This window comes from Gopherus flavomarginatus, chromosome 19, assembly GCF_025201925.1.
Source record: "Gopherus flavomarginatus isolate rGopFla2 chromosome 19, rGopFla2.mat.asm, whole genome shotgun sequence".
NCBI lineage: Eukaryota > Metazoa > Chordata > Testudines > Testudinidae > Gopherus > Gopherus flavomarginatus.
The window spans coordinates 23,409,784-23,429,589 of record NC_066635.1 but is presented as its reverse complement, the minus strand read 5'-3'; the positions used below and the strand labels follow the sequence as shown (position 1 = coordinate 23,429,589).

Sequence of the window (19,806 nt, the reverse complement as noted above, 5' to 3'; positions counted from 1 at the left end):
GAAATTAATAGGGCAGCAGGTTTAAAACAGATAAAAGGAAGTTCTTCACGCTGCGCACAGTCAACTTGTGGAACTCCTTGCCTGAGGAGGTTGTGAAGGCTGGGACTATAACAGCGTTTAAAAGAGAACTGGATAAATTCATGAAGGTTAAGTCCATAAATGGCTATTAGCCAGGATGGGTAAGGAATGGTGTCTCTAGCCTCTGTTTGTCAGAGGATGGAGATGGATGGCAGGAGAGAGGTCACTTGATCATTGACTGTTAGGTTCCCTCCCTCTGAGGCACCTGGCATTGGCCACTGTCAGTAGACAGATACTGGGCTGGATGGACCTTTGGTCTGATCTGGTACGGCCGTTCTTATGTTCTTATGTTAAGCAAAACAACACTGACATGTTTATGCTCAGAGCTCTGTCAGTGAATGCACATGCTGTTCCAGGTTACACTTGTCTGTCATGCCAACTTTTATGTTGCTTTTAATCAGAACTTTACCTGAATGGTTTCATTGCACGGCACCTAGAACCTGTTCTGTGGAGAAATGGAGGTCTTCAGTCCTCATGGATGTTAGTCAGCATTTTTCATCAGCACTAAAATTAACTAAAAATGTGAAGTACAAAAAATATATCTTACTCAGAATTATTCTTTATCATTTTTGAAATTATATTAGTAAGATGTAGCTGCAGGAGTATTTTTAGGTGACAGAGCTTCTTAAATAAGAGACTCTTCAACCCTCAAGTATAAAACCAGTAATATGCATATGTTCTTTATATTTTTAGGTTGTCATTAAAATATACTTTCAAATGTGTTTGATATTGAAATTGTGAATTCTTATTATTCCAGTATTGTATTTGTGTTTAGTGCCTTTTAGGATCTAATCCGAAAATTATTAGTATTACACAGGAAGCAGGCAGCAACACCTATAATTAAGGTTGCCTAACACTTTCTGCTGTAAGAAAGACACTGTTTTCATTTCCTTGTATTTTGCCAAATTTTAACTGTTTGGGCTGACATTTTCCATGCTGGTGTCTGCTTCAGGCTAAATTTTTCTGGAACACTTCAGCAAAAATGATTCTGTCATTTCTGAGAACACGGTTAGAGGAAAATAGGTTGTTTTGCCAAGGTTAAAAAAATTCTTATAGTGGTTTTGTTGAAAAATTGTAGCAGATCTTTGCAGGAGGGACTTTGAAATTTGACTGGAGCAGAGGTGTCATTCTGGAGTTAGAAAGCTGCTTTTTGCTGCATTATGAACATATGGCAGAATTGCAACTCTCTGGAAATCACCACATACACATGCTCAGAAGAGGCTTGTTAGAGTTTAGCAGCTATATTCTCCAAACATCGCATCTCTCTTGGGAGTGCTCCAGGTCAGGGCTCCAGGGGTTAGCACTACTTTCCCTGCAATTGCTATTTGTGGGCCTCAGGAGCCACTGTGATACTAGAACTTAGAGCAGGGAGACTGTCTCTCCTTTTCTCTTCAAATGCTCCCTGGTGGTGTACAGGCAGCATGGAGAAGAAGAAAGAAGCACCTTAACTTGAATGCAGAGGGGTGAGGAGCAGAGACAGGAGCAGGGTGGGGAAGGACAGAAGCAGAGGAGGACAAGGCAGACTGGGGAGGACAGGAACAGAGGGAGATAAGGCAGGATGGGTTTTTTCATAAATTCTAAGCCCAGAAGAGAGCGTTGTGATCATCTAGTCTGATGTCCTGTATAACACAGGCCAGAGAATTTCCCTCAAATAATTCCTAGGGCAGATCTTTTAGAAAAATATCCAATTGTGATTTAAAAATCATCAGTGATGGAGAATCCACCCTGACCCTTGATAAATTGTTCCAATGGTTAATTACTCTCGCTGTTAAAAAATTATGCCTTATTTCCATTATGGGGGCAGGCGGAGCTGTCCCTTGGGTATGGCAAACCGGGGCAACCGCCCTGGGCCCCGCGCGTCGATACAGTCGTGGGGAGGTGAGTGGCAGGTGGGGGGGAGGAGGCAGGTGGAGGGGTAGACAGCGAGGAGGAGAGCGGTAGGTGGAGGAAGGATGAGGAGGTGAGCGGCAGCCACCAGCAGTCCACCTACCAGAACCTCCCCTTCCCCCCAGCACCTCCTGCCTGCTGGTGGGCCCCACTGATCAGTGCCTTCCCCTCCTTCTCAGCACCTACCGCCTGCCGTGGATCAGCTGTTACATGGCACCAGGAGGTGCTGGGGAGAGGAGCAAAGGCACAGCACACTCGGGGGAGGGGTGGAATTGGGGAGGGAAGAGGTGTGGTGGGGGTGGAGTTGGGGATGGGAAGAAGCAGTGCGGGGTGGGGCCTGGAGGGAAGGGTCTGGGCGGAGGTGGGGGGAGCACCCCCCAGCAGATTAGAAACTCTGCGCCTATGTCCTGGGCCTTCCCTCCCCTTGGGATGGCCCTGCACCAGACGCTGGGTCCCCCCGACCCCTGCATGGGCAGGGAGCGGCAGGGATCCTTCTTGCTACGCACAGCAGCCGGGAGCAGTGGGCGTCCCCCTTGCCGCCCACGGTGGCTGGGAGCAGTGGATACCCCCTGCTGCCCATGGTGGCTGGGAGCAGTGGCAGGGAGCTGCGGGGCTACCCTGTAGCTCCCAGCTGGCGCTGGCTGAAGTCACGGACGTCTTCTGAAGTCATGGATTCCGTGACCTCCATGACTAAATTGCAGGCTTAATCATAAGACCGACACACAAGGGGGTTGAATTAACCTTTCACAGACAACTGTAAAACTGACATTAGCTAACTTTTGAGAGCTTGACTTTGCAACCTTAACCATTACAATTATGTATATTATAATTCAGTAGTGCGCGGAGATCCCAATCAGAATCAGGGCCTCATTGTGCTGGGCGCTGTTCAAAGACAGTCCCTGCCCCACAGAGTTTACAGATTACAAATGTTATTTACACAAAGTATAGTTGACAGTTTACAAATCAAACAGCAGGGGGCATTTTTGTTGTGTAGGTGGTAAAGCTTCTCCCACCATAATTTTAACTCCCACACCTACATTTTTTGCTTGTTAGAGATTTGAGGAATCTGAAACATAATGAGATCTTTGCTAAACCTCCACACTATCTGAGTTTCTTTTAACACTTTACAAGGTACACAGCAGCTTACCACTTGGTTTAAAAAAAAGGTTTTGATTTTTTTTTTTAATCTGTAGTTTCTGTGGACTGTCTGTCCATATTAAAGGTAGTTGCAATTTGTTCTTTTTAGGGGCTGTGACACCAGCAGATCATGGCCAGTTCATGCCAAGGTCCCCATGTCTCAGTTGAATCCTGACAAATACAGAGCTGGCTCACCTGTGTGTTAGTGTTGTTATAACAGGTATTAGAATGATAAGAATGTGTTTCAGGTTTAGACTTTATTGAATGCTTGTGAGCTGCTGCCTGTGTTAATCTCACTTGTAACATCTGTATCCCAGGTAATATCTGAGCCGTTGTGTTGTGAGTCTTTGTGACTGTGTAGATCACCAGACAAGAGAGACAAGTTAGTGTGAAGGGCTGCTCTTCAACAGAAAATATTACACCCTTTCCAAAAGGAAAGGTCCATTGATACCAGCCCAAGTATTGTGGGACATTGCAGCCAGAATCTCCTTGCATATTGTCAGAAACAGGACACAAGACTTCTGTTGTTCGGCTCTCCTCTTCCTCCTTAAGGTGAGTCATGCAAGTGGACTCTCTCCATCTCCTCTTCCCACCAGCTAAGTTTGCAGCTCAGAGTACAGGGCAGGAGGGAGATAAAAACCCCAAACAAAAGGAATTCGGTATCTCTGTGCTGCTTGGACTCTGAGGGGCAAAGTGTTTGTAGGCATGAGCAAGAGATCCGCAGCTGCTTAGCCTGGGTTAGCCCTAAAGGACATACAGAGCTTGTTGATTATAGAAGCTTAAGATTGTAGCCCATTTGTGTATCTATGTTTACCTCCTTAAACCTTGTAAATAACTCTCTGGTTTTATTTTCCTATTTAATGAATCTGTAGGTAGTTTATTATAGGATTGGCTGCAAACATTGTCTTTGGTGTGTGATCTGAGGTGCAATTGACCTGGGGTAAGTGACTAGTCCTTTGGGACTGGGAGTAACCTGAATATTGCTGTGATCCTTGGTGTCAGGGACCGTCTATCACAAAGATAGGCTCATGTGGGTGCGAGATAGATGCAAGTACCCAAGGGGGGAGGGGAGGACTGTTTGTGACTCCATGTTAAGTCTGTTATAGTGTCTGAAGAGTTTGCACACGATCATTGGTTGGTGGAGTTTAAATATTGAACTCACCACCTATTTGAGGTTTGTGCCCTGCTTCCTAACAGTCTGCCCAGAGGTTGGCACTCACACCCTCCACCACTGCATTCAGTGTTACAGGGGCATTCCCTGCAGTCTGTAGCAAATTCCCCATTCAGCCCTCAGTCTGGCAAAATGTCTGTGACCCAGGAATAAGGGCCAGGCCAGGCTCCCATTGACTCCGTTGAAGCTGTATTAAGCCCCAAATCAATAATATGAATGCTGTTGTGCTTGTTAGACAATGTGTTAAACTTACTTAGAGACAGGGACTGCATTCTCCAAAGCTCCTCAGGAGGGAAATGGTAAGTTCAGCTCCTCCTGCCCCCTCTACTCCCATGTTTTCCCATCTTGCAGCTGCTCCTGCTGACGTCTGTGTGTGACCAGTCTGCTAGGCCTCATGCACAGGGAAGAGGGCATCGTCCCCAAATTCCACATCCACTCCATGTGACAAATAATCCCGCCACCAGGCCCAGAGCTTGGGCACAGTCAGTGTCACTATTAGCTCTTTCATTCAGAGCTGGCTCATACCTTATATGTCTTTAAAATACACTGCTTCTCTGAGAATCCACTGTCCAAAAATGTGCAAATTGAGATCAGTAAGGACTGAATCAGCTGTTTCAAGTGGAATCAAGGATATAACAAAGTTGAATTATGGAGATGGTGGCCTTGGTTCCATATGGTGGAATTTTGCTTTAAATAATGCTGGGGATTAATTCCAGGGATTTTTTTCTAAGAACAACAAAATATTTCTTTCCAAACTCTCACCACTCTGTGAAACGTCTAGAAAAATTTCTGTGAACATTTTAAATTTATTTTATTGATTAAATTACAAGTTAGGAGCATTTAAAATTAACCAATTTTAATTTTTTTTACTGGCTTTATAATATTTTGTGTGTCTCTGGTTCAACATTTTTAAAAATTGGAACATCAGATTTGCTGTGTGTCTAAATATTGATCATGGCCTTAGCACAGAATTGAATTCAATATCAATATTTCACCAAGATCTTGAACCTGCAAATCAGTGAGCCCTTTGACCCCAACCCAACACAGCACGTAAGCATGTGTTTAAGTTTGAGCACGTGCATAGTCCTATTGGGTTTCTGGATCAGGGTCAGACTGCTCAGCACCTTGCAGGATTGATCCCTTGATGATGAATGCATTGTACTGCAGGTGGAGAGGCATTGCACAGCACAGAGCTGGACCGATTCAGCTATGCTGATGTAAGATCTCTTGTGTAGCCAGGAGAGAGCTCTCCTGTCAATATAATTAAACCACCCCCAATGAACAGCAGTAGCTATGTCGGTGGGAGAAGCTCCCTGAGCAACATAAGTTTTGCCAACATAAGTGGTAGTGTAGACATGGCCTAAGGGTTGCAGCCAGGATTGACAGGTCCTCAATTAAGATGTCAGAACACCCTCTGCAGCGGGTGCCTCTATCATCACCCCTGCAGTCTTCTATCCTCCTGAAGGGCTCACCACTTCCTTGTTTCTCCTCAAGTCCCATCCAGCCAGTCTGTCTCAATTCAATACATTTTAATTGAGTACAGAAATACCTTATTGGCAGGACAATTGCTGTTAATATGCAAGAGTCATGGAATACTCAGATCTTTGTCAGAGACCAGTATAACCTGCCCAGGACACAGTCATGCAATGGGGACCAGATTGCTTTGCAGCCTTTCATCTCGAAGATAAGGGTGCATATATTCTCACTGGGTTCAGTTACTACATTAACAAGAGAACATAACGTTGCATCTAACCTGGAGTTATGTTTCCTAATAGTCTTGTCCATGTTAGGTAAAGTGGAGTCTATCATTGAAGTTGTCACGGAGTGTGGGGGAGTCCGGCCCTGCACCCCTCTTCCTGGGACCCACGGTGACTCTTAGCCAGCCAGTAAAACAGAAGGTTTATTGGACAACAGGAACACAGGTTACAGCAGGGCTTGCAGGCACAGTCAGGACCCCTCCACCGAGTCCTTCTGGGCTTTCAGGGTGCTTGGTTCCTAGCTAGGATACCCTGAATTCCACCCACACAGCCCCAAGCCCAAACTCCAACTGCTTCCCTCCTGCCACTCCCTTCCTTTGTTCCCCTTCCCGGGCAAAGGTGTTTGACCTTTCCCCTCCCTTACCTAGCTCAGGTTACAGGCCCTGGCATCGTCCATCCCCTAAAGTCCTCCCCTGCTCTCCCACTCCCCACACAGACAGTCCCTACTGCATCACAGAAGTGTCTTTCTTTGGGGCCACAACGGCCCCAAAGAAAGACAACGTGAAGGATCTTGTGTATGGAGTCTGGGACTGAACTCACCCAAAGAGGTCTGGCAGAGGTAAAAGAGAACGTGAGCTCTTTTGGCTGGTAGGAATGGACATGTTGGGCACTTATATTTCTTTCTCTCTCCTGTCTAGCAGTTTAAACATGCCCATTTAACAGTATGTACTTTATCAAATCTTTTGTCAACCACATTCAAGATGTATCCTCGTGGCCACTGTGTTGTCAATTCTTTGTTTACTCTCCAAAACAACTCCGACATCAAAAACTGTATTTCTGGAGAGCTTTTTAGCTTTTATCCATAAATTAGGGTTCTTCAAAAACCTTAGAAGTCGTTTCCTCTTTCACACATAATGACAGTATCAATCATCATTTCACAGGGTCATATTGGTATGAAATACCTGATTTTTCTAGGCCTCAGGCCACAATGGTGTGAATGGGCCTTAATGTAACAGGATCAGACCCAGGGTGTTATGTGTAGGTATTAGGCGGCATTTGTTTCTGGTGGCTAGATCCATGTTTTAGTAGGACTGGATCTGAGGAATGTCCCGTCTTATAAACACATTCTTGTGATCACACAGAAATGGGTAACATCTGCTCCCTGTGTCTGCCTGAAACACGAAACTTGTTTCTTAAAGTGTGACCAAGTAAGTTGGAGGCGGGTTCTTGGATGCAATAGGGAAGCCATGCATGAGGCAGGCTGGCAGGTCAGCCTTAGCCAAGCCTGCCTTTGAGCTTCTGCCGTGGTTATTTGTCCAGGATTTCACAGAGACTTGGATTTATATCTCCGCCCAGGCTCCCACCGCCTTGGATCATGCAGGGACCTGGTATACTCCACATGAATCCCACTCTGCAGGCTGCAGACAATGCCACAGGACTACTGCAGCAGGGCCCCAGAGCAGCAGCAACCAAGGCAGGCTTGCTGTCTCTCTGGGCAGGGCACGTACCAGTGGCTGCTTGCAGGGAACTCTGATCTCTGGAAGACAGGACAAATACTTTGTGTCTGTTCCAACACAACAGTTATAAGGTCATTCATTCACCACTTCATTTCATTTCATTCACTGTTGGACATGCCACGTTTCTTTCGTGCAGGGACTTGTGTGTGTAAAGCAGAGTGATTAGCACAGGAGGGCACAATCCTGGGTTAGGTGTCTCTCAGTGCTACCACAGTACAAATACATATTACTAATACCATTGATTTTTGTAATTATTTATTTTATTATTATTGTTTTATTCATATAGCAGAATTCCAGGGGGCTCAGATATGGCTGACTAGAATGACTGAGGCATAGGGAAGCTCTCATTTGAAGAGAGATTGAAATAAATAGAACTGTTTGCCTTAGAGAGGAGATGCATAAGGAGACAGAGTAAAGGTACACCTCTACCCCGATAGAGCACTATCCTCGGGAGCCAAAAAATCTTACCATGTTATAGGTGAAACTGCGTTATATCAAACTTGCTTTGATCTGTCGAGAGCGCAGCCCCTGGCCCCACCCCCCCCGGAGCGCTGCTCTACCACGTTATATCCAAATTCATGTTATATTGGATCATGTTATATTGGGGTAGAGATGGTATACAAGATTATGAATGGTCTAGAGAAGGTAGATTAGAACTTTGAATAAAAAATCCCCAACGGCCAGAGGTGGGACACTAAAGGGGGAGGGCTCTGAGTTACTACAGAGAATTCTTTCCCAGGTATCTGCTTGGTGGGTCTTGCTCACATGCCCAGGGTCACTGATTGCCGATCTGGGATCGGGACGGAATCTTCTCCTGTGTCAGTTTAGCAGATTTTTTGCCTTCCTCTGCAGCACGGGGCACAGGTCACTTGCAGGCTTAAACTAGTGTAAATGGTGAATTCTTTGTAACTTGAGGACTTTAAACCATGATTTGAGGACTTCAGTAATTCAGTCAGAGGTTAGGAGTCTATTACACGAGTGGGTGGGTGAGGTTCTATGGCCTGTGATGTGCAGGAAGTCAGACTAGATGATCATGATGGTCTCTTCTGACCTTAAAGTCTATGAGTCTAGGAGAACACAAGAACAAGGGCACATTCAGTGAAACTGAAAAGTAGGAAATTCAAACCTGATAAATTTAATGATTTTTCACACATTGCACTATTGGTATGTGGAACTCCTTGCCACAAGATATAATTGAGGGCAAGACTGTAGCATGATTCCAAAAAGGGTGGCAGTTTATGCGGCTAACAAGAATATCCAGAGTTGTTATAGTAAATATTAATGTATAAACCAGGATGTGGGCAGGGTGACGAAGTAGGAGAGTTTAAGGCATAAACCAGCTTCTGACTGCTGGTGATTCAGTTACTGGTATTGCAGTAGTGCCTGAGGACCCAGTCAGGGATCAGTACCAGGGACTAGACACATGTAACAAAAAGACCATGCCTGGTCCAAAGAGCTTATAATCAGAGTGTAAAACAAGAACCAATAGTAGGAGACATACAGACAAGGTGGGAAGCATAAAGCAACAATAAAACAATTACGAACAGCATGCTAAGCAGTGGTCATAGCATATCCGCTCTCCACAAACACCTACTACAGGGTTTTTGCACTTTCCTCTGAAGCATCAGATGCTGGCCATGGTAGGAAACGGGATACTAGATGAGCCCTGAATTCGATTCAGTATTGCAATTCCTGTATTGTAGGAATTATTTAGCACTTGTTAAGCACAGGCACTGTACAAGACACGAATTAAAGCTGATCCCTGCCAAGTTGCTTACAATTTTAAGGCCCAATCCTGGAATCAGAGCCACGCAGTCAGACACATGCACATGGCCTCCCATTGGCTTCAGGGGGGCCCTAACCATGTGGATCTGATAGCAGGATTGGGGCCCAAAAGACAGACACAGAAAAGACAGGAGGCACTGGGATGGCCAGAGAATGAATAGCCTGGGGTGTTTTTTATGGAAATGACTCATTTCTTGTACGCAAAAGTGGAAAAGGGAAGGTCTTTAGGTGGGATCTGGAAGTTGGCACAGGCCTTGTCCACACTACACAGTTTTGTCGACAAAAGTCAGGTTTCATTGACAAAACAGTGGAAGTGTACACACTGCACTGCTCCTTCTGCCAGCAAAACTCTTCTGCTTGGTTATGTCACTGTAAATGGCCTCCAGAAAGTATCCCACTGTGCCCATCCTGACCGCTCTGGTCAGCAGTTTGAACTCCACTGTCCTGTACCCAATTACACAGGCATCTGCCCCTTCCCTTTAAAGGCCTGGGAATTTTTGATATTCCACTTGGTTTGCTCGGTGTGGAGAGCTCTCATTGCATCTTCCCAGCTGACTGTGGCAGCCCCACATAGCAAACAGTCACCGCTTGGACCACAGATGAGTTGTTGGATCTGCTGGCACTGTAGGGAGAGGAGGCTGTGCAGTTCAAGATTCACTGCAGCCATAGGAAATTCCATACATATGGTCATATTTCTCGTGCCATGTTGGTTAAGGGCTACGAATGGGACACACATCAGTGCTGTGCGAAACGAAAGGAGCTGAGGCAAGCGTACCAGAAGGCAAGGGAGGCAAACCGTAGCTCTGGTGCTGCACCAAAGACCTGCCACTTCTGTAAGGAGCTGGATGCATCTTCCATCGCCAAGAGACCCATGGATACTTCGGCAGGGCTGGAGGTGGCAGACAATGGACTCAACCCCAAGGACATAGTCGTGAATGAGGCGGTCGAGTTGGAGGATGATATGGAGCACATGGCAGGGTCGTCTGGTGGTGCAGCAAGTCAGGACCTCTTTTCCACTCCGGAGGAGTCTAGCCAGTCCCAGCAGTCCATCTAGTGCATATGATGCAGGAGAGGAGAGCCGTGGTAAGTGATCTTTTTGAGTTGATGCTGCTCGGTTTTATGAGGTAGAACTATCCTTTGCTCTGTATATTCTAGAAGTAGATGAAGGGATTGGACAAGACTAGCTGACTACAAATCCCGATCAGGAATCATCACAATGGTCATGCAAGGTGACAAGTTACCAAAGCGTGATAGAGTGCTGTATAGAAAAACACATTACTGGTTCTCATCGTCAAAATGTTGCCTCAAAGCTTCGCTGATTTGAATAGCGCCCCCCCACCCCTTGTGCCCCTCTATTATCCCTGGTGTCTGGCTCCTCAAATTCAGCAGCAGGACAATCCACCTCTGTGATCCACCCTGGGGGAAGCTTTTCACCTTTAGCCTCATAAATATTATGGAGCGTGCAGCAGGCTATGACCACAGGAGTATCTTCCTCATTTAGGTCTAACCTGCCATAAAGGCAGCACCAGCACACTTTTAATCTATCAAAGTCACATTCTACAGTCATTCTGCACTTGCTCAGCCTATTGTTGAAGTACTCTTTGCTGCTATCCAGGTTTCCCATGTAAGGCTTCACAAGCCATGGGAGTAAGGGGTACGCTGGTCTCCCAGGATTACTATGGGTATTTTAACATCCCCCACTGGAATCTTCTGGTCTGGAAATAAAGTCCCTACTTGGAACTTTCTGTACAGGTCAGTGTTCCTGAAGATGCATGCGTCATGTACCTTTCTGTACCATCCCGCATTGTTGGTGAAATGCCCACGGTGACCCACAAGTGCCTGCAATACCATAGAGGTACCCCTTTCTGTTGATGTACTCCATCACAAGATGGTCCAGGGCCAAACTTGGAATATATGTGCCATCTATGGCACCGCCGCAGTTAGGAAATCCCATTGCTGCAAAGCCATCATAGAATCATAGACTTTAAGGTCAGAAGGGACCATTATGATCATCTAGTCTGACCTCCTGCACAATGGAGGCCACAGAATCTCACCCACTCACTCCTGTATCAAACCTGTGTCTGAGCCATTGAAGTCTTCAAATCATGGTTTAAAGACTTAAAGATGCAGAGAACCTTCCAGCAAGTGACCCATGCCCCCCGCTGTAGAGGAAGGCAAACCCCCCCCCAGGGCGTCTGCCGATCTGCCCTGGAGGAAAATTCCTTCCCGACCCCAAATATGGCAATCAGCTAAACCCTGAGCATGTGGACAAGACTCACCAGCCAGACACCTAGGAAAGAATTCTCTGTAGTAACTCAATTTCACCACATCTAACATCTCCCCATTGGGCATATTTACCGCTAGTAGTCAAAGATGAATTAATTGCCAAAATTAGGCTATCCCATTATACCATTATTTCACGCACATTGCCAAGAGTCACAGTCCTTTGTAGCAGAATGCGATTAATAGCCTTGCATACTTGTGTTAATGTAGCCCCATGGTCAACTTCCCAACTCCAGACTGATTTGTGATTGACCAGTAGCAGTCTGGAGTCACCAGCTTCCACACAGCGATTGCCATGCACTTCTCCATCAAGAAGACAGCTCTCATTTTGATGTCCTTGTACCGCAGTGCTGGGGCAAGCTCTGCACGCACTGACTGAAAGGTGGCTTTCCACATCCAAAAGTTCTGCATCCACTGCTCGTCATCCAGTCCTGCATAACGATGCAATCCCACCACTCAGTGCTTGTTTCCAGAGCCTTAAAGCTATGGTCCACCGAGTTCAGCTGCTCCGGGAATGCCAAAAGTAGTCTGGTGTTGTATGTTTCCATGGCACACAACAGGTCAGGCAACTGTGATTCCTGTTAAGAGTCTGAGCTCGTGATATATTGCATGACCATCCTCAATGTGTTGATAACAGTGACCTCAACAGTAAAGCGCACTGCAGGATCCAAGCTTTCAGATGGAGATGACGGGCGCATATTAAACTGGGACTGTTGAAAAATGCTACGAAATCCAGTTGGAAACCCATGGAATGATGGGATAAAAAAACTGCATCATGGGACATTGAGCCCATGTGGACCCATGATGTGCTGCAATCCATTCCGCCTTCCCACAACTCCTGGCTGCAGAAGGGGGCGAGGAACACAATGGGATAGCTACCCCCAGGGCACTGCTCTCTCTGTCGATGCTAGACCACCAACTGTGGACACACTCCACCGACAGAAGGAGCATTGTGTGAACACACACAAGCAATGTAATTATACTGGTTTTTGATCATCAGCATATCATGCAAAATTACCATGGGACTTCTCTGAGTGCCATTAAATATTAATATGATTGATTATCGATAAGCATCTTTAGACTGGTAGACACTGTCCTGGTCCTGGAAGCGTACACAATGCAATCCTTAACCTCTTGGGTCCAACTCAACAAGGAGACCACACAAAAATCATTCTTACCATAAACAATCCAGAGGTTTGTCTCATTGGCACTTTATCTAATGGCTGCTAAGATATAGAAATAGTAGAAGGAGAAAACTGAAACAAGAAAGAGCAGCATTACATTGCTATGGCAACTGGAATTTTCAATCTAAATCTCTTTTTGGAAAAGAGGTTTAATATCCAGAGTTCTGCAAAACGCTTGCCAAACAGATTCATTCATATTGTGTCAGCTACTGTTACCCTCCTAGGCCCCGATCCTGCAACTGGATCCACACAGACCCTTTGTGAGCACACAAATGTGCAAGGATCTGCCCCAATAGGCCAGGGCAATTCTATTTGTCAAACACTGCACCGCAGAATACCCCTGGCTCTGCACAGTCACCGTAGGATTGCTTTTTAAGGGATTGATCGGTCACCAGTGGGGTTTTGGGGATCACCTCTCCTTTCTCTCTGGTCTCTGATCAGTAAAATCACAAGTGATTCCAGAACCTTTGGTGAGGGCCAACACTGGCTTTGTGGTGGCATCCCCCTTTCCTGCAGGCTGTACCAATGCCCAATGTCTGCAGTGTCTTTGCTTAGACATGCTGTTATTTTAAGTGCCATCAGATCAGGGATTATAGAAATTAAATTCTCTTTGCCCAGATTCTGGTCCCCATACTCACCCCAAGGAGCATCCTGCCTAGCGGATAGCCCCAGTGAAGGTACCATTCAATGTGAGTAAGAGGATGAGCATCTGGTCCTTTGGCAATCTATTGCAGCTTCTGTCTGTGCCATTTTGGGGGAGGGAGACAACGGGTTACATCTCTCCCAGCTGTGCCTGGCCAGGAAAGAGATTGCTTCTCTTAGGCTCAAATGTACCTGCATTCCACACACACACACACACACACATTGTGGGGTGTGAGTGGTTATTGCTGACTCAGGGCACAGAGGTGTTGGGAAACGCAGTACATATTAAAGCAGTGAAGCCCTGGTGTTTGCTGCTCCTTCCTTTGGTTTCTGTGCCTGTCTTAACTGGGTGCAGCCAAAATGGGTTTCGTTTCCTGTGAGAGGCAGAGACAAAGCGCCTGTTTCCTACAGATAGGCTTCCAGAAGCATTTGAGCTATCTGACAGCCAGTAACTCTGTATGCAGGAGGGGGAACCCCTAGTGTTTGTGAACCATAGGTCATGGACCAGAGAGATAGAAGTGAGGGTGCAAAGCATAGCTCAGTGGTTTGAGTACTGGCCTGCTAAACCCAGGGTTGTGAGTTCAATCCTTGAGGGGATCTGGGGCAAAATCAGTACTTGGTCCTGCTAGTGAAGATGGGGGCTGGACTCAGTGATTTTTCAGAGTCCCTTCCAGTTCTGAAATTGGTATATCTCCAGATGGGGCCACCTCAGGTAACATTGTTTTCTTCAGTACAGTTTCTAACACCTTGTCAAGTCTCATTTTCAGTGCCCTCCCGCCATCCCTTGGGAGGCTAGTCCATAATCTCAGTCTTGGCTACCTTGGGATTAGCTGCAATTTGTGCCAACAGCGTAGCTGCACCAATGCTGAAAGGTAAAGCCACTGTTTGCACCAGCAGGGCTTTCCCCTGCTTGAAATGGAGGGGTGCAGATTGTGGCTTAGAGCAGCTTCCCCTGTCTGTGCTGGGGTCCGCACCAGGGGTGGGTGCAGGTGACTGGGTTGGGGCAAATGCCCACGAAGGCCAGGCTCTAGGGCTTTCACTGTCAGGAAGCTTTGCCTGCTACCCAGACTCCCGTTTCCTTTGCTGAATTCTACCCCATTGGCCAGGTAGTGGGAAGTGAGGCAGCATGTTTACGAGAACAGCAGCTTTTCACATCTGCTCTGCCCAGGGCTCCAGGAGGCCGAAGGCAGTGGGATGCTTTACGTCTGCCTGGGGTGGGGAAGGAGGTGGGTTGCTGAGTTGCTACTGCCTCCCATTATCCACACAGCTTTTGGAAAGGAGCAGAGGCTGATGAGTGGCAGGCGCGGGTGAGTGGGGAGTAGTCCCACTGAGTAGTGGGAGTGGGCCGTGGGGAGAGCTATATTATCATGTTCACTTCACTGGCCTTGCTAACATTCAGCTTCCCAGGCTCTCTGGATGAAGTGAGCTAAAGCTGTGTACATTAGCTTCCAACAAGGTCAGAAAACATGCAAACAAAACAAAGTCTCCTTCCACTGTGTGGCAAACAGCGCTTCAAGAGAGCCAGTTGCCTGTCCTGAGTGCACCTGCACTCCCGAGAGCTTCTTGCTACGGCAGGCTGCAATGGTGGCCCCCAGCCCTCTCCTCACTAAGCCTTGCACCGGACACCTGCAGTTTCTTTCTGTCATGTGGTTTGAGTGAGAGTTCATTGGTGCCTTCAGGGCGCTCTGGCAACAGCCTGTGCCCAGTGCAACCAGCATGGAATAAACACACCCTCCCATGGAGTCTCTAGTGCCCCCCAGGAAAAAGGGTGAGACATTGGGCTCTCCCTGGCAAAGCTGATCCCCCTGGGGGCACCGTGAGCTTGGTTCACCATGTGACCTCTTGTGCCATGTCCCTAAAGCTATCCTGGCATAAGCCCCTGTCGCAGTTTCTATCTGGAAGAGGGCACTACACACGGAATGACTGTGTCCCCAGGGCTTTGCACATTAGACAGTCCTGTGTCACACCAGCCCAGACCACAGGGCCCAGCATAAAAGATGAGGAGGTGGTGTTGGCCAGTGGACAGGTCTTGGAGCTAGGACACCTGGGTTCTTTCCCAGTTCTGGCCCTGAGCTGCTGGGTGACCTTGGATAAGTCACATCCTCCCTGTGCCTCGGTCTTTCCTCCTGTAAAGCACTTAGAGCTCTGTGCAAGAGAAGAGCTGAGTGTCTCTGCACAACCAGAACACCTGCATGCATGGATATTTGCACCTGCATTGATAGTGTTTGGAGAAAGTCCAGAGAAGAATAACAAAAATGATTAAAGGTCTAGAAAACATGAGCTATGAGGGAAGATTGAAAAAATTGGGTTTATTCATTCTGGAGAAGAGAAGACTGAGAGGGGACATGAGAACAGTTTCCAAGTACATAAAAGGTTGTTACAAGGAGGAGAGAGAAGAATTGTTCTTGTTAACCTCTGAGGATAAGACAAGAAGCAATGGGCTTAAATTGCAGGAAGGGAGGCTTAGGCTGGACATTAGGAAGAACTTCCTAACTGTCAGGGTGGTTAAGCACTGGAATAAATTGCCTAGGGAGGGTGAGGAATCTCCCTCATTGGGGATTTTTAAGAGCAGGTTAGACAAACACCTGTCAGGGATGGTCTAGAATAGATCATACTTCGTCCTGCCTTGAGTGCAGGGGACTGGATTAGAAGACCTCTCGAGGTCTCTTCCAGTCCTATGATACTATGGAGCTGGTGGGAGGTGAAAGTTCTGCAGAGACTGGGTGGAAGCTACGCAGGGAATGGGGCAACTGATGATCAAGAAGCTGTCAAGTCCTGCCACGCACAGTGAGTTAGCATAGTATCATTGAGAAGTGGCCTTTGTTATTAAACAAAGTGTTGACATGGCTGCAAGCTTCCTCCCTGTGTCCTCCTTTTACTAGGGCTGTTCGGTTTAAAGAAGATACACTGAGCCTCAGGGAGTACACACCATGAATGTTAAAGCTCTTGGAGCCATGGGCACATGCTATGGAAGAGCTCAAGCAGTGCAACATGGTGTGCAGACGCTCTGACATCAGGTTAAACCTGTTTACATTGGTTTCGCTTGCACCAGGGTACAGCGGGCCCAGGAAACATCTTTTCACCCAATGAATAAGGGGAGCAACCAGTTGTTCACTGAGCATTGCAATGGCCTGTAAGTTTGTGCGTACACATGCAATGTCCTGCACACAGACTGTATGCATGGATCCCACAGCCATGTACTCTAGCTGGGGTTCCACCCTGCTGGGTGGTCATACAGGCAATTAACCCTCCATATAAGCACAGTGCATTTCAAAGCTGCAGCCTGACACTGTGGGGCAAAAAGGCATTTCCTCCCTACTTGACCTAAATTTGAGATGTTTGTGCCACCCTGGAGGATGTGGGAGAGGCCCACCAGGACTGGGCCCCTCCTGCCAGCTCAGGCAGGCTGGCAATGCATTCCCCCATGCACAGAGAAGTCCTTTCACCTTCCTGGGCTCAAAAGCAGGGGGATTTCTTTAATGCCAGCAGTCCTGCAGAGAATGCAAGAGACAGTCTAGTGTGCTGCAATTTACAGCCAAGGCCAGTTATGTAATGTGCTTTTCTCCTGTTTCCAGCTTGTTAGCAGAGGAGATGGCCCCTGAAATGGTTCCACCACTGCATCTGATACTGGTTTATTGTGCAGGGCAGAGCAGGCATTCCCAGGGTCTTGTGACGCTCTACTGGGAAAGCACATTGTTTTTGCGGAGCTGGTCTCACACATCAGCCTGAGCCTTTTCTACTTCCTTTCAGACGATGGGTAAGAAAGCCCGCTGAGACCCAACTCCTAATAGTGCAAACCTACCTTCAGCTGGGATCCAGAGGTGCCAATATCTCAAGAATTATTGCAATAGGAATGGTCCTGGGACAGCAGAACCAGCTAGCAGACTGAAGCCCATGCACCACAGCCACCAGCAGCGGGACCTATGCACCAAGCAGACCCACTCCCTCACAACATCAGTGTGAGGTAAGAATGCCCAGAGCTGTGGACATCAGCATCCCCATCACACGTGCTGTCTCCAGGGGCTTGGAAAGGTGGCCAGGTCAGTGTGCTCTGGGGTAAAGCTCAGTGGGCTGGGTCTCAGCTCAAAGGGCCCTGGAGAGTTTTAACCAGATTAAAAAACTAAAAACCAGTTCAAACTGATCAGCTGCGCAGTAGGGCGTAAGTGAGCATCAGCTTCCATGGGAGTCGGACCCATTTATTTCAGGCCCTCAGCCTGGACTTTAACTCATTAGCAGAATCCTTTACATCCAGGGCCCAGACTTGCATTGGGTGTGGTCTGGTCCTTACGTAGCACCGCAGCCAAGACCCAAACCAGGACCCTGATGGCCTGGAGTCTGCAGCTCCCCAAGGTGAACCAGTCAGGAATTCTCGCCTGGACCAAGCTGATAAGAACTCCCTTGAACTGCTCTTGTCTGCAGTCATCGCCCTGGCTAGGCTTCTAGGGTCTGCACGGGGCCAGTCTCAGCTAGAAGCTGCCACCCCCTTGTCCAAGCTAGCAGAAGCTCTAGGGGGCTGCTCGTGGCTGGAAGCCCCTTGCTGTTTGTCAAGGCAGTTGGAGCTGTGCTCAGCTGGGGGTCACCTCCTTCTGCATGGTATGGGAGCCGTTTTGTATTGGCCATAGCTGCAGATGGCTCTTCGCAGGTCCTGCAAGGGCCTTTCACAAGCTGTTCAAGTGAAAGTAACTAACACTTGCCCCAGTTATGGCACTTAGTGAAAAGCAGCCTTGGTTGACCACGCAGTGCTTGGCAAGCAAACGATCCTGAAGGAGTCCAGTTGCATAGGCTAGTTTGGTGAAAGAAATGCGTAAAATAGCCAGGAAATAGGACACTTTTGAAAAACGGCTGCTTCTTCTGACTGTGACCCCAGCAGGAAGTATGTTCAAACCCCACTCTGTGACTGGCTCCATCTCGCACCCTCTGTGTTGTCGCCCAGAGCCCCACACCACGCCGGAGGGTGGAGTCACAGAGCTGACGTGTTCGCTGGCTGGGAATGAAGGGCTTTACCCTGACAGATGGCTTGCATGCTGCCCCACCCACGCACACTGATGCTGGCCACTGCCCTAGAGGGGAGCCTGTAAAGTGCTGCCCGTCAAAGCATCACAGAAATCAAATCCCCAGAAATCAAATCCCAAGAGGAAAAGGCTTGCAGTGAAAACACTCCATCTTAGCTGGTGACACAACCCGGGAGGGGGCTTGGTCTGCCCCACATCTTGCCTGTCTGTGTCCCTCTCTCCTGCTGCACTCTCCCTGTCTCTCTCTGCCATGGTTCAGCATTTCTCGTTCCTAAATCCCGCTCAGCTGGTTAACATGCAGACCTTTCCCCTGGGTTTACCTGGCTCCTCTGACCATGCCAACATGCATGCTCCAGCTGATGTCCCAGCTACCTTTCAGAAGGAGGCTGACCTGCGAGCTATTCTTAGCTGTGCTGTAAAATCCTGGCGCTATTTTGATCCCATCTCTGTACTGTAAGCTGCAGGCTGCTGACAGGCTCTGCACCACCATGTGTGACAAACACCTTAGTTGTGAACAAGGCTGGATTGTGACCTTGTGCCTGGGCTTGTCTGCCTTGCCCAGGGCTGCAGGCTCTCCACACCAGGATCTGGTTTATGGGCATTTCAGGAATGAGCACCACATGGCTTGGGAATGACAGAAGCTGGCCGGGGCTCCTGCCATGCTGTCCTTTGGCCTGCACCGCTTCTGGGACTGCAGAGGGTGCTGCAGATCCACTGGCCCCATGCCGAGAGAAGGGTGTTACATGGAACTCTGTGCAGGATGGGAGAGGAGAGCCTTGCACATAGGCTCATGCTGGTCTGATGGAACTCTGGTGCCTGGGAGATCCAGCAGGAAGTGTGCCAGGCAGAGGGCTGGCTGGCCTGAACACTTGTCTCTGAAGGAGGAAGCCTGGTGGGGCTGTGCAGCAAATGTGGAGCATGAGCAATCTGAGTAGGAGTCGGGGGGAGGGGAGAAGCAAGTGGGACTGTATTTAGCAGAACCACAAGCCAGGAGGATAGGGGAGATGAGCTGGCTGAATGGGGAGCAAAGGAACCCCCTGAATCAGTGAGAGTGAGTGAGTCAGATGGGAGGGGAGGAAGCGTGAGGCAGGGAGTGCGGGTCACCCCAAACAACTGCCCCTCCAATAAGCCCAGGAGGGCCTCATCTCACCTTTGCTGTTTGCAGGGGACCCTATAGCCATTCCACTTTATATGGCAGGGATAGTCAACCTACGGTGGCACAGAAGGTGATTTTCAGTGGCACTCACACTGCCCAGGTTCTGGCCACCGGTCTGGGGGGCTCTGCATGTCAATTTAATTTTAAGTGAAGTTTCTTAAACATTTAAAAACCTTAGTTACTTTACAGACAACAATAGTTAGTTCTATATTACAGACTTATAGAAAGAGACCTTCTAAAAACATTAAAATGTATTA

The 19,806-nt window shown here is 47.9% G+C and overlaps 1 long non-coding RNA gene across 1 annotated transcript in view; it reads left to right on the top strand.

The window, feature by feature from the left end:
• The window catches only part of LOC127037490 (uncharacterized), a 23,154-nt gene extending 3,348 nt beyond the window's left edge, over nt 1-19,806 (top strand). The window contains exon 3 of the long non-coding RNA XR_007770374.1: nt 17,132-19,806. This is a non-coding gene — a long non-coding RNA (uncharacterized LOC127037490). The remainder of the gene's footprint in view (nt 1-17,131) is intronic.